Consider the following 15,485-nt stretch of genomic DNA (forward strand, 5'->3'; position numbering starts at 1 on the left):
AGCAGGGGCTGCTGGAATCCCAGAGAAAAAGGAGGCTGCCTGCAGATCACCCATGCAGAAGGACTTAAGAAAAGAAGAAACAAAGAACTTCCACTCCTCTGGTCGAACCACTATTAAATATCCCCATGCTGCTGATCACATGTATGGTGTATATGTGTACACCATTATATGTTACAGACCGTGATAGACAATTTGCTCCAGGAAAGCTACAATGAATTTGTGACTTTAAATGAGCATCATCATCCCAAAATACTGTGAAAATTGGCAAATTTTGTAATCACTTAATTACAAAAAAAAAAAAAAAGCAGAAAACTACAAGTGGAGCTATGGCTCAAGTGGTAGAGCATAAGCCTTGAGCTGAATTGCTCAGGGACAGCTGCCGGGCCTAGAGCTCAAGTCCCACGACTGACAAAAAAAGAGAGAGAGAGATCTTTCATGTGATGGATTCTAACATATTTATAAAATTATGTTTTTATTGCTTTGTATGTCCCTCCCCCCTGGTATAACCCTTGTTTTCACAATATATGAAGTTGGTGTATGTGGAGGAGAAGGGAAAAAACAAATCGTTAAAACAGAGATACAGGAGGACCCATTTCAACAATGAGCTGTACAAGTCTTTATGTCGAAAAAAGAACTTTACAACTTTGGTTGAGGGGACGGTGGGGAGGATACGAAGGGATGGGAAGGGGAAACAAAGGTAATGTACTCATTATCTTACCCATGTAATTGTTACTCCTCTGTGCAGTATTTTCACAATAAAAAGAAGTATAAAAATGACAAAAATGTAAAAAGATATTCATATATTTCATTATATAACCCAAACCAGAAAGCAAATGTTGTTTAGATGATTTCTTAAAACATAGTCTTTCAGAAGCTGGCAAGGTGGCTCAGTGGTAGAGTGTTTGCCTTGCATGCATGAGGTCCTGGGTTTGATTCCTCAGCACCATAGAAGAAGAAAAAGACAAAAGTGGTGCTGTGGCTCAAGTGGTAGCAACATCTTTGAGCTGAAAAGCTGAGGGACAGCACTCAGGCTCCAGAGTTCAAGCCCCACAAAACAAAAACCAAACCAAAAAACTAAACAAAACACAGCTCTCACATTTGTAGCCTCAATTCTGAAAAGACACTGCTTCAGCCTAGGACTAAGATTTTAGGTGTATACATTTATCAACACTTCTGATTCAGATTTCTACTTGAGAAAATTTTAAATCAATATTTTGTTCTTAATTTTTCTCTTTGTACATTCACATGCACCTATAAAAAATGGTGTGGACCTCCCAGTAACATTCTCAAAGTACCTCCTGATTATGAGTTATGAAAAGTTGTATTCTATTACAAAAAGGAAAACAATGCTACAAATAAAGAAAACCAATAATTAATTATTAATGGTTAATAAAATAAAAACCAAACACCAGTGTTTCCAGTTTTTGAAGTGTTCTACATATTAGATTTTACTATTTACTCATATTCCTGTACATTTAAAACTGGCTAAGATTATGATTTCACAAGAGTTTTGTAGGCTACGGGTAGCTTTTAAAGTTACCAACTAAGATTACTCTTTCTTTATGGCTCATCTCATCATTTGTATATGGCTTATATCATCATTTTTTTCTCACTAACATACAAAAGAAGCCCTCAAGTTTTAACAGAAATTGTGTAGTTAAAATCTTAACTCTTCTCTCTGTTTCTTTACAGACTTTGTAACTTCTCATAGTAAAGTTTCTATAAACTCTGAAATGTACATACTTAGTAGTATATGTCTGCTACCATAAATCTTAAATACTTTATGGAAAAGTTTTATGACCTGCCGAACAGTCTTAATTTTGGCACATATAAGCAAATTCCCAAAATTAAACATATTTAAAACAGTAAAATTTTTAACAAACCTTAGCACTTGCTACAGTGCTCATTATGACAGGTGCCATGTATAGAATAATTGAATTTCTACTCTTACACATCTCTTGAACAACAAATATCCGGAATTATTTTGTTTTTGACATATCTAACTTGACTTTATTCTTAAATGTGTGCTTAAATAAGAAATATATGGTTCTAAAATTTCACGACAAGTCTTTTGAACTTATTTTTGTTGAATTTTCTAGTTTAGGAAAATCAATTCCACTTTATGTATAAAAAATGTTCTGTGCTCAGTTTGGCAACACATACACTAAAATTGGAAAAATACAGAGAGAATTAGCATGACCCCTACTCAAGGATGACATGCAAATTCATGAAGATTTCCACATTTTTACAACAACAGATGCTGGAGGGTATGTGGACAGAAGGGAACCCTACTCCATTCTTGGTGGGAGTGAAAACTTGTTCAACCACTTGGAAAGAAGTATGGCGGTTCCTCAAAAGATTCCACATAGAGCTCCCCTATGACCCAGCAATCCCACTTTTGGGCATTCACCCAAATGATCAAACAAGACCATACTATAACTACCAGCACAGCTGTGTTTATTGCAGCATTATTTACCATAGCTAAGATAGGGAACCAAACCCGATGCCCCTCAGAAAATGAATGAATCAAGAAAATTTTGTGTGTGCGTGTGTGTGTGTATGTATTTTCCTATCTATCTAACTATCTATCTATCTACACATACATATATATGTATATATATTTGTATATATGTATATATATGTATATTTATATACATAAATATAAATATAGATTGGAATGTATATATATGTAAGGTATCCCTTACTTGCAATAAATAATATAAGCAGAAAACTGGGATAAGCAGAAAAGATCAAAAGCTATATGCATATTACTAAATAAGATGATGTTAATCTAAATGAACCCCAAGATAAGGACAGAAGTGTTTTTTTTTTTATTCTTTCTTACTGTTGTTTCTAACATATTTATAATGTACAATGTGGTTTTTTTTTGTTTTTTATATGGTCCTCCCCCACAGTATAAGCCCTGTTTTCACTGGATTTGATGTTGGTGCAACTACATCCTGAAAATACACTTCTCTAATTTGGGGAAGGAAAGGGAAAAATCAAAATGCTTAAATAGAGATAAAAGTTGAGCCATTGTAACAATGAGATGCACAAGACAACATGTTGGGGGGTGTGGGGGTGTGGGGATGAGAAGTGTACTTGTGGAGGTGGAGGGGAGGGGATGGTGGGGGGAAAAACAAAGGAGGAGGTAACAATGCTTGATAAGAAATGCACTCATGACTTTGCTCATGTAACTTTAACCCCTCTGTACAGTACTTTTACAATAAAAAACATTAGAAAATGTTCTGAGATGGAAGAGTTTATTTTATTTTACCCATATAATATTGTTAACAAAGAAATTAATGGGGGGGGAGGACTGGGTGGGGGGCCGGGGGGAGGCTGGGAAGGGATGGGAAGGGGAAACAAAGGAGGAGGCTACAATACTTGATAAGAAATGTGCTCATTATCTTGCCCATGTAATTGTAACCCCTCTGTACAGTATTTTCACAATTAAAACACACACACACACACACACACACACACACACACACACACAAACAAACAAAAAAGAAATTGATGGAAAAGACTGACCCAAAGATATTTTGAGTAAGTGTGTGAGTGTGTGTGTGTGTGTGTATGTGTGTGTGTGTGTGTGTGTGTGTGTGTGTGCATGCCTGCATGTTGGTGTGCTCAGAGTTTTAACTCAGGGCTTCATGGTCTCGCTAAGCCTTTTCTCTCTAGATTGGTGAGCTACTATATGAGCTACATCTCCATTCCTGGACCTTTGCTAGTTTATTTAAATTTTGGAAAAATAATCTTAGGAATTTTTTGGCCTGATTGACTTCCAACTCTTATCTATAATTCTCAGGGTCCTGAGTAGTTATGCAGAGCAAACAGGATTACACGTGTGACCAACCATCACAATGCTTTCAGAATAATTTTAAAAGTAGAAAAAAATTTACTTCACGGGGGACTGTTTTATCATTTCCTACTTTTAAAGCATTTTGGAGTGATTATATGTGAATTTATTTCATGTTGGGACTCTTAAAAGAGAGTAAGTGATGGTATTTAAAAGTTTTAGTACTTTTTTAAAAGAATACTGGAACTGTGGGACAGAAGAAATTTGCCTCTCTTTGGACCTCAATTTATAAGGTCAGCTCTGTGCACGATAACCCAATGTCACCAACACAATCTGTGTTGAAGACAAAATGTGACAGAATACAATTACCATGGGCAATAATTGCTATGCTATTATTTATTGGACAATATGAATATTGAATTGAGAGTGTAAGAGAATGGAGATATTTCACCTACCGTTTTTGTATTGCTGAAAGGCTTTTGGAAACTTTGACTCATTTCCTTCCTCACTGTGTGTCTTTGGGCCATGCACTTAGTGACTTAATTACAATTTTTCTCAACTCTAAAATGGTAATAACATTAGCATCATAGCAAATGTTTTCTTAAGAACTAAGAGACATAAAACTTGTGAAATACTTAACATAAATTACTAATGAACTTTGAGTTTAGCCAGCAGTTTTTTTTTTAATACTAAACAGAATGTGCTATGTATTACAGAAATCAATACATGTAGTGAGCCACCAGAAGTAACGTTATCTATTGACTATGCTGTGCTTCCAAGGAAGCCAGGTGGATAACTTCTCATGTTGTAAATCAAACTGCTTATCTTATGTTTTGATAGTGCTAAACTATCAGGGTCAGAATAATGAAGGAATTGTAGACTGAGCTAAGGTCCATATGAAAATGTTCAAAATTGATAAAGCCTAAAAGTAACTAAGCAGTATATTGTGTTTTTCATTATTTAAGTTAAATTGCAAAGAAAGGGAAGACCTAGAAGAATGAATTCTCTTTTTGATAACCTATCATAGGTCCTTAGCAGGATGAACTCTTTCCTCATTCTTGTAGAGCCATCATCAGATGAGAGGAACTCTATTTTTTTGGTTGCTTCTTTCAATTTATTCTTCAGTTTGAAATCTGAACTACATGAGACTGAAAGAAACCAAGGAAAATTAGACACACAGGCTTTGGAAAAAGCAATCAGAGTAATATAAACTAAATACATATAGCCTTGTAAAAGTCTTCACTAAATTGAGTTATATAGTCTCAAGCATAAGCAAAAATGATTTAAGCAATATCATGTTATTGAAAATTGAAAAATGTTAGGTGTTGCTCAATTTTTTTCCTTTCTACTACTTGGAATGTATTATTGATTTTGTATAGAGAGATTAAAGATGAGATTAACAAGGAACTTGAATAAAAATCGATAAAAGTTCTGAATAGACATATTTTCGAATATGCCCTGAAAATCACCAGTGGCTTTAAAAAGTTGTGTTTAATATCACTTCTATGCTGGCTTAATGCTGTGTGAACAGAAGTCATTAGAGAACTACAATTCAAAATTACTATGATACTACTACGTAACTATTATAACTCTTATCAAAAATATTCGAAGGAACTTGGTGTGGTGGTAAAGGCTTGTAATTCCAAGCATTTGGGAAATTGGAGTAAGAGGATTTCAGCTTAAGGCCAGCCTGGGATACTGCACATAGTAAAAACATGCTCTTTAAAAAAAACTTAAAAGGTAATAATGTTGGTGAGAGTGTGGAGCAAGGAAATTTTCTACACTCTTGGTCAAAATATAGGTTAGTAATCTCGTTGTAGAAAGTAGTACGCAATTTTCTAAAGAAATGCAAAGTTGAAATATCATCTGACCCAGCAATCATATGATTAATTCTCTCTGGGTAACTCGTAAATATATCTGTAGTTCACTGTTATTCACATTATTCACAACAGGCAAGATATAATTCAAAGTTATGTGTTCAACTACAGACTAATAAAGCAACTGTGGCACATGCACAAATATAATTTTCTGTTTCATCTTTAAAATAGCAAGAGATTTCTCCCATTAGCCACAACTTACAATGACCTAAAAGATGTAATCTAAATGATGTAAAATGTTGCTTTCTGATCTTTGTAAAACCACACACACACACACACACCAACCTAAGCAACAGAGAAATTTTTCAAAAAGTAAACAACTGATATTCCTGGGGCATTTAGGTCACAATATAGATGATAGTGGATATACAGGATGACCAAGTATAGAGTTGTAATGTATAACGTGAGGATACAGGGGACAACACTGGCCTTACATAGGAATGAAGCTAAATATGTAGGAGCTGGTCTTCCTTGTAGGGGTTTCTCTTTTAGGTGTTCTTCCTTCAGTAATGGATGAGATAAACGTAATTCTTTACATATACTTGCCTGTTTGCAGAAATAATAACAAACTATAGCAATAATGTTTTATGCTCAACATGGAACAAAATGCCAAATTAATGTACATGAAATTATCCTCGATATAAACTAATTATTATTAATAACGGAACCCATGGGACCTATGTTTCTTTAAGTCTGGCTTCACTTGATGTGATTTTTTTCGATGATCTCCTATTTCCTTACAAATGAGGTGGTATCATTCTTTCTGATGGAAGCATAATATTCCATGTGTATGTATGTGTGTATGTGTGTGTGTGTAACATTTTCTTGATCTATTCATCTACTGAGGAGCATCAGGATTGATTCCATATCTTAGCTGTGGTAAATAATATTGTGATAAACATAATTGTGCTGGTAGATTTAGTGTGGCCTTGTTTGTGATCACTTGGGTAAATGCCCAGATGTGGGATTACTGGGTAATAGGGGATCATGATTGTGTACATCAAGGATAATCTTAGTAGATGAGCAGAATAGGTCAATTGCTATGTAGATATGACCATATAAGGTGATTCCAAGTGAAATGAACTCTAACACATGTTCTTCGTTGTTGTTGTTCTAATGTACTACGTGATTTCTTTTTAACTTTTTGTTTTTCCCCACTTATGATTTATCCCCTGCAGACACTATATTTGATTTTGATACCCTGAGTAGTGTAAATATGTTGAGCTGAACTAGGCAAGGGAAAGGGAAAAAACAAAATGGTGAGACAAAGGAAAAAGGGGGAACCTAGGTAACAGTGATACTCACAAGACAATATGTAGGAAATGATCTTGGTGTGGGAATTGGGAGGGAAGAGGGAGAAAAATGAGGGACGGGGTAACAAGTTAGAAAAGAAATAAATCTATTATCTTACTTACATAACTATAACCCTGCTTTAAATTACCTTGACAATAAAATATAAATAAAAAATAGAATAAAATATTCAAGAGCAGCAATACAGGAGATGGGAGTGGGGGAAATACTGTACTATACAAAGAAGACTACAACAGCTGTGGAGAACAGGAATTTTACTTTATCATAGGAAGTAATGAACTGGCGTACAGATTTTCAGCCTCATGTCAATCACTAAAAAGGGAAAACAAAATGCACAATCAGCAAACCAATAAAATAGAAAACTAAACAAGGTGGAGAGTTGACTTGGACGAAGAGAAACAAATGACACAACTAGGAAACAAATAAAAAGCTGGTAAGATTTAAAATTATTACCCATAACTCTAATAAATGTTTTTTGCATCACAATTTGTTAGAACTATACTTCAAATCACAGTTTAATAGTATATCATTTTAATAATAGGTTACTCATTGTTGATTTCTTAATATTGAATGCTTAATATATAATTTTAATTTCAGCAGCTATAGAAAAGAAGAAAATGAAGCTAATTTTAATGATATATTTTATGAATTGTAAAATTGAGAAGCATTAGAACTTAAATAATATATATTATTGTTTCATTTCTGTGAATTAATGTAGTAGTTCAAAGTGTATTCTACACGTAGCACTCATCTTAATATCAAATAATAGATTATTCCACAATACACTTGGTTTTAGGTGGAAGGGTTCAGCACTGTGGTAAAATTCACACCACACAGTACACGAGAGTATGACTCCTCTCATCTAGCTTAAATGGTGGAAATTTGATTTCTGCATGCATGTTAAATACGTGTCTAGCTGATATCTATTAAATTATATACATGAGGAGTATTTCAGATGATAATTAAAAGTCATACTCATTAATTAAATTTTTATTATTTTACAAAATAAATATTTATGGAGACTGAGTTTCTGAGTAGATGATGGGTTATGTGTGCCAGATTATACATATTGAGGCTTATTTTATATTCCTGACATTGTTTCTACAGTTAGATTTAATTTTCCATAAGGGGTTAAGTGTATTATGTTGGATATATGAAAGTAAACTGAATGTTTATTCCATCAATCCTTTGCAACTTGTCTAATCCCAATATAAATTATCCATCTGTTTGAAGTAATGAAAATAACAACAGATATAAGCAACATATATGAATCAGTCTTAGTAGACAAGTATTTTCACCTTTATTTTTATAGTTGATCCTCTTTTATACTACAGAATATTATTGGGAAAATGTGCTCCAGGCTGACCACAATTGTAGAATATTATGGTTTGATCTATCATAAGAAAAGAAAGGAAGGGGAACATTCCTTCCAAAATTCTCCTCCCAGGGATGTGATCAGTTTTATGGTGGTAAGTTGGAAATGAACATTTTTCACAGTCAACCTTGAAAAGCCATCTTGATAGACTATTTCTGCAAGTGGTTACAGAGGATTATTCATGGATTTGCAAGGATGCCAGGTTGCCTCATTTTGAGACAAATAAAACAGGAATTTAGCCAGCTGTTTTTGTATCTTTAGGAGAATAACACATTGACTGTACGCCAGGGGATCACTGGGGCCCAGAGAAGCTAATACATTGAATAGTAATCCTAGACCTCTAAAAACAAAACAAAACAAACAAACAAAAAATTCCAGTGAGCACAGCCACTCAGGGCTGCTATCACAGCCTACATTAAATCAGGCAAAAAACAAAAGCTGAAAGTCATTTAGCTGATAACTAATATATTTCTTATGAGGCAGACTGAAATGAGAGTCCCAAGAGTGGGTCAGAAAGACTGATTAGAGAGACTAAAATTGGTAATACAAAGATTGGAAAATAGAATTCCTTGTAGAACAAATAAATCATAGAATGACTGTGTGTGTAGGGACAAGACAGCAGACCAAATACCAGAAATGCACATTTTCTTAGAGGCCAGCTTAATGAAATATCAATGGAACTCTTTGAATTCTTAAATATTTGACCACATGTGGAAGAAAGCCAATTGCTAAAGAGAAAGAAAAAGTCATCACTCTGTTAGGCGGTCCAATGAAGTAATCAATCACAGATTTGTAATAAAAAGAGAAAATAATTATTCCAAATGAGGTTTTCATTTGTTTTGATGTAAGTGTTCTTGATTTAGGTGATAGAAATTACCATACAATTGATCCAGTCTGACAACTGAGTTGATATTGACTGCAGTATTCCCACATGAAGGAAAAGAGAAAATTTACAAATGTCTGATGAATTGAGTTGAGGATAAAGTGTTTTAATAGTGATAGTTGAGGTTTAGACACTGGTGAAGAGATGAGTTTTCTTTTATTAACCCCCACCCCATTTTTAGCCTGATGACAGTGGATCACAGCTGTAATCCTAGATACTCATGAAACTGAGATCTGAGGACTGCTGTTGAAAGCCAGCCTGGGCAGGAAAGTCCCTGAGACTCTTATCTCCATTAAACCACCAGAAAACCAGAAATGGCACTGAGGTTCAAGAGGTACAGACCTCACCTTGAGTTGAAGAGCTCAGGAACAGTGCCCACGCCCAGACTTCAAGCCCCTGGACCAACAACAATAAAAACAAATCTCCCTTTTCTTGGACTGCCTACATCTTTTCTTAACATTCAAAAAAGCCATTTTATCACCCACTACAGTTAAGTCCTATCCTAGCTGCTGCAAATAGGATGATTTGATATCTTATGTCAAAAGTTTCATATTTGAGGAAACAAATACCAGCAGTGGTAACTTTGCTTCCCGTCCTTGAACTCTGAGACTGGGCCCTGAACATGTTTATGCTGGTAGCTTTAATGTGAGGTTGGTTGTTATTTATTGGATTACTGCCCATGAGAGGAATTAATGGGTCATAAGAGATCTATGTTTAGTCTTTTGAAGAAACTCTGTACTTCATTCAAGATAGGTTAAAAAGTTTAATTCCCCACCAACAGTGTAATAGAGTTCCCATTTGGCTACATCCATGCCAGCATTTGCTATTTTTAGTTTTCCTCATAGTGGCCATTCTAAGTGGGACGAGGTAGAATCTGTCATGTTTACTTGTACATTTGTTGGCACCTTCTAACTACCATAAATGAATGAATCTATGAAACCTATATTGCTCTGAGTCTTCATTCCTTTCTCTTTGTAATTTTCCCAAGCCTTTCATTTTCCTTAAGACTGGTGAAAAGTCATCCTTTCTTGCCGCGGACCGGCTCTGTCGGGACAACGGAGGACACCTAGTGGAGGAACTGGAATAGGTGGGGAGATGGCAAACAGACAACTCACACACAAGAGGAGTGGATGCTGAGTGCGATTTAATGCAGAGGATACAAACTTTTAAAGCAAAAGTCTCCATGAGAAAGGGCAAAAGGTTACACAATCTTGCTGCAGGGCTTCATTCTTGGGTGGTCACCAGCTGGTTGCCTGATAGGCACTTGTTTCCGGCTTTACCTCTATTTTTAAGAAATACAATGGGTTTCGATGTTTATCACCAATTAACCATTACTTTTTTCTATAGAGGCCTTAACTGTCCCATAAGATCTTTCCTGTTCCTTCTTTAATAAGGAGGCCTAGATCTAGCAAGTCTCTTAGTAAATGAAAGAGAGTAACAGGAAGTTCTTTCTCCTAAGTAGTTCTCCCAGCAATTGCCATACATTCTTTCTGTTCTAGCCACGCCTACAGCTTCTTGTAAATCTCTTACAAACAATTCTTTCTGCTGAAATGAAATCGTGAAACCCCCAATACTTTTATATTTACTTATGACTTGTCTACTAGCCTCCATAAGAGGGGCTTTCAGAGTAGCACTTAACTCTGGTGAGTTAGTCATATTTTTAAGACACTCATCAGATGTTGGAGTTGTCAACACTCTTAAGAAAGAGCCTTGAATAAGGGAACGTTGAGCATGAGTAAGTACAATGAGCAGCAAGAACAGTAAAAGATTAATAGGCACTCCTATACAGTGAAGAAAAGAAAAACAGGGACAGAAATACACCTTTCCCAGGGGCTTGCCAGCCTTTCCAGGAGGTAGGCCTCTTTGAAGCCCCATTCTCTGAGGTAGACTTCGGTGAAGTCCCATTCTCAGAGATAGGTCTCTGTGAAGCCCCATTCTCAGGTCTGAATGCAGGTTTTCCAAGCTAAGCAGACTCCACCGGAGTAGGCGTGGCACTTTCTGATGGGTGGATAGAATTCCATTGTGTGTGGGGTGTGTGTGTGTGTGTGTGTGTGTGTAAGATGACAATAGGCCCATGAGTTCCTTTCTAAGCCTTTTGTTTCAACTGTAATTTTGTAATTCCATATTAAATTTGGATTGCTTTCTCTACTGCATTGAAGAATATTGTTGGGATTTTGATAGGTATTGCATTGTCAATTGTTTGGGAGCAGTATTGCAGTTTTCACAATGTTAATTCTTCCAACAAGGAGCATTGAAAAGCTTTCCATTTCCTTGAATCTCCTTCAATTTCCTTTTTTGGAGTTTTAAAGTTTTCACAGTAGAGGTCCTTCACATTTTTAGTTAAATTAGTTCCTACTTTTATTCTTGTTGTTTTGTTTTGTTTAGGTTTGATTTGATATTGAGGCTAATACATATGAGGTGGTTTTTTGGATTTCAGCCTGTGTCTTCCCATTGTTGGTAACACAGAAAAAGTACTGATTCTTGTGGGTTTTATACCCTGCTACATTGCTGAAGGTTAGCATCACCTTTACTAACTTGAGGTAGGAAGCTATAGGGTCCTTTAAATACAGGATCATTTCATCTGTGAAAAGTGATAGTTTTACTTCTTCCCTATTTAAATTCCCTTTATGTTTTTCTCTTACCTATAGCCCTTCTAGAAAGTCCATTACTATTTTGAAGAATAATAGAGAGAGTGGACATCCTTTTCTCATCCCTAATTTTAGTATCTTCATGCTTCCACCATTAGGTACATGCTTATTACCTCTTTTTCATACACATACTTTAAATTATATTGAGGAAATTTCCATGCGTTCCTAGCTTCTCAGACATTTTAACCATAAAGTGCTATTTGAGCTTGTTAAAAGCTATTTCTACATCCCTATAGATGATCACGTGGTTCTTGTCCTTGCTTCTGCTGATGGTGTGCGTTATGTTTATTGACAAGTATATTGAATCCAATTGTATCCTAAGATGCATACTGTTTCATCATAGGATATGATTTTTTTGATAGTTGCTGAAATTGGTTGGTGAGAATTTTATTAAGAACTTTTGCATCAATGCTTATAAAAGTGCTGGGTTCATAGTTGTCTTTCTTTGGTGAGTCCCTATCTGATATGAGGAAGAATCTAATTATAGCTTCATTGAATGTGTTTGATAATTCCATTTCCCTTTCTATTCCACTGAAGAGTTAGATCTGAGTATTGTAAGTTATATGCACGCCTTAATTTCATGGTAAATCCATTGAGTCCTATATTTTTCTGGTATGGAAAATTGTTTATTGACATTTAATTTTCATTTCTTCTTATGTATCATTTCTTGGTTCAATTCAACTATAGGAAAGCATCAATTTCTCCAAGATTCTCCAGGTGATTGGCATATGGTTTTCAAAGTTCTCTCTTATCACATTCACAATTTTGCTAATTTATGTTGTGATGTCTCATTTTTTTCCAACTAATTTTATATATTTGGGTGAGTTCTTTTAGGAGCTCTTAGGAGCTGTGCCTCTTCTACTCTTAATGTATTTACCTTGTTCTCTGGTAGGGAACATCTTATATTACCAGTTTCTTTTCTTCATGATCTTCTCTATGTAGGATACATTCGATTCTCTTCTATCCTGCTGATCTGGTGGAGATAAATTGTTTCAAGTTTTCTTTGTCATGATTTTTTTTGGGGGTGGTGTGTTCATGGGACCTGAACTCTGGGCCTGGGTGCTGTCCTTCAGCTCTTCAGCTCAAGGCTAGCACTCTACCACTTGAGCCACAGCACTGATTATGGCTTTTTTCTTTTTTCTTATGTGGTGCTGAGGAATTGAACCCAGGGCCTCAGGCACGCATGGCAAGCGCTCTACCAATTAGCCACCTTCCCAGCCCCATGAAATATTTTTATATATCCTTTAAATATAAAGGAGAGTTTGGCTTGGGATCATATTCACGGTTGGTAGTTGTTTGCCTTTAATGTTTGTCATCTATCATGCATGCCTCTTTTTTCTTTTTTACCATATCAGCTAAGGAATCTGTATTTATTCTGACTGTATATCCTTTATAAATAATCAATCTTTTCTCTATGACACCTTTAAGAATCCTTTCCTTGATTGTAGGATACATGGGCAGCAAAGATGGCGCTGAGAGGGAGTTGAGTGGGCAGAGCCCAATTTACTGTAGAGCACATGGGCAGCAAAGATGGTGGTGAGAGGGAGTTGAGTGGGCAGAACCCAATTTGCTTTACATTCAGTGTGTAACCAGCCTGTGGAAGCTTAGGTGCATGATAGGGTGTGACCTTGACAGTGATTGGTTCCTCTTCCTCCCCTGCCATGCCTCCCACTCTTTTTTGCTTTAAAAAGGGCTTGCTCTGTTAATAAATGAGTTTCTTCCTGCCTGACTTGACTCCCTGCTGCATCTGATTATCTCCTGGGTTGAGGGAGGCTGGGGAATGGGCGAGCATCAGCACTTACCTTTCCTCGGGCCCCATCCATCTTTCGTGGGATGGACAAAGTCCCGACATCTGGTGCCCAACGTGGGGCACAAAGGTAAAAGATACTTGCCGAGGCTAAGCAGTCTCTCAGGGTAAGTGAAACCCTTACTATGGGTAATGATATCTCACAGAAGAAGGAGGAGGAGACAACATTAGGCCTAGAAAGAGTACAGGAGGACTTTTGAAGTGAGAAGGAAAAGGAATGGGTCAAATTCGACTGAGAACACACTGACACATGCACAGTGGAAGTCAAAATAAGGGTGAATGTTACTCCCTCTAACTCAGATGCTGCTGATGGTTGTAGGCCCCCTCCCTATTCCCCCTATTAGAGGGGAGGCACGGTGCCTTATGCAACCTGCAAAATGGACTTGCAAGACCTGTACCCCTACCAACCTTCCATGGAGGGGCTGAGGGCTGGGGAAGTAGCCTACTCGGAGGCTGCCACTGGAAAGAAAGCGCCCCCACCCAAGAGCCCGGACCCTAGGCCACAGAATTCATTTCCCCAAGTGTATCCAGTCAATCTGGCACCAGGAGCTAACAGGCCCTTGGAATGGTATCCATGGGAAGCTAAGGATCTTAAAGTACTCGGTAAGGCAGTGGCGGAGGATGGCCCAAACTCCTCGGGCCCAGACCCTATTACCAGACATTGCTTATCACCTGTGTGTCCCTAAGGACTGGCTGGATGTGGCCAAAGCTGTCCTTACTTGTTCTCAGTTATTAAATGTTGTGCTTTCTTTAAGGAGGAATGCAGAGTGTGAGCGGAGAATAACCGGCAGGCTCAACCAGCTATAGCTATTACTTACTCATGTTTACAGGGATGGGGGAAGGGTACTCCACTGGCATCCAACAGGCTGCAATACCTGGCCTGTACCATGACCAGGTGAGGCAGCAGGACTTGCCGCATGGTACAAACTGGATGATGTGCCTACTGAGTCCCCCATAGCAGGAGTGAGACAAAAACCAGGTGAACCTCTACCTGATTTTATAGACCAAGTCCAACAGAGCATTCACTGGAAGCTGCCAGCAGGGAACCTCCAAGATCAGTTTGTAAACCTGCTTGTCTGGGAAGAGATGAATGCAAACCACTACATGGCCTGCACAGGATTGAGAGAGAGTTCCCTGGGCAGATGGGTGGTGGCCTCACAGGATGTGGACATGCAACAGCACCAGTCCCAATCACTGTTTTAGCTTTACAGGCTCAGACATCTGTAATGACTGAGGCTATTACCCAGGCACTGGCAGCCCAGGGCTAAAGAACCCCAAGACCATCGGGGAGAAGGACTTGTTTCAAATGTTGCCAGGAGGGGCACTTTAAGAGGGACTGTTCACAACAATCTCCTGCCAGCCAGCCTGGGAGCAAACTACCCCCTACACCCTGCCCCAGGGTCAGGGAGGGATACCATTGGAAAAAGAATGTGTATCCAAGTTTGATTTAGATGGAAAACCTTTAAACTAGGGGAGGGGCATCCTCTATCCCCATTAACTCAAGGAGGAATCCCCACTGCTGTGAGGCCCAGGCAGCCTCGTGGCAAAAAGACCTCAGCCCATAGGATCGTCCCCTTGGTGGAAGGACTCCACCCTACAAATGGATGCCATGTTCACTACAGACCATCAAGCATCCTATGATGATATCCTGGATGGATATGAAGCACAAAGTCTTAAACAGGATCTAGAGGGAGTTAAGAAAAAGGATTTTTTTAACTTTCATAACTACAGAGAAGAACAAAGGGGACTCGCTTGGGTGCACCCCCAATCCTAAAAGCCACT

The 15,485-nt window shown here is 37.5% G+C and overlaps 1 non-coding gene across 1 annotated transcript; it reads left to right on the forward strand.

Annotated features, from left to right (window-relative positions):
• The first annotated feature begins 2,140 nt into the window (after positions 1 to 2,140).
• LOC122099911 lies at positions 2,141 to 2,247 on the forward strand. Its single transcript, XR_006146032.1, has one exon. It is a non-coding gene; the product is annotated as a U6 spliceosomal RNA (small nuclear RNA).
• The last annotated feature ends 13,238 nt before the right edge of the window (positions 2,248 to 15,485 follow it).

This window comes from Dipodomys spectabilis, unplaced genomic scaffold (assembly GCF_019054845.1).
Source record: "Dipodomys spectabilis isolate Male_0828 unplaced genomic scaffold, ASM1905484v1 ptg000545l, whole genome shotgun sequence".
Lineage (NCBI taxonomy): Eukaryota > Metazoa > Chordata > Mammalia > Rodentia > Heteromyidae > Dipodomys > Dipodomys spectabilis.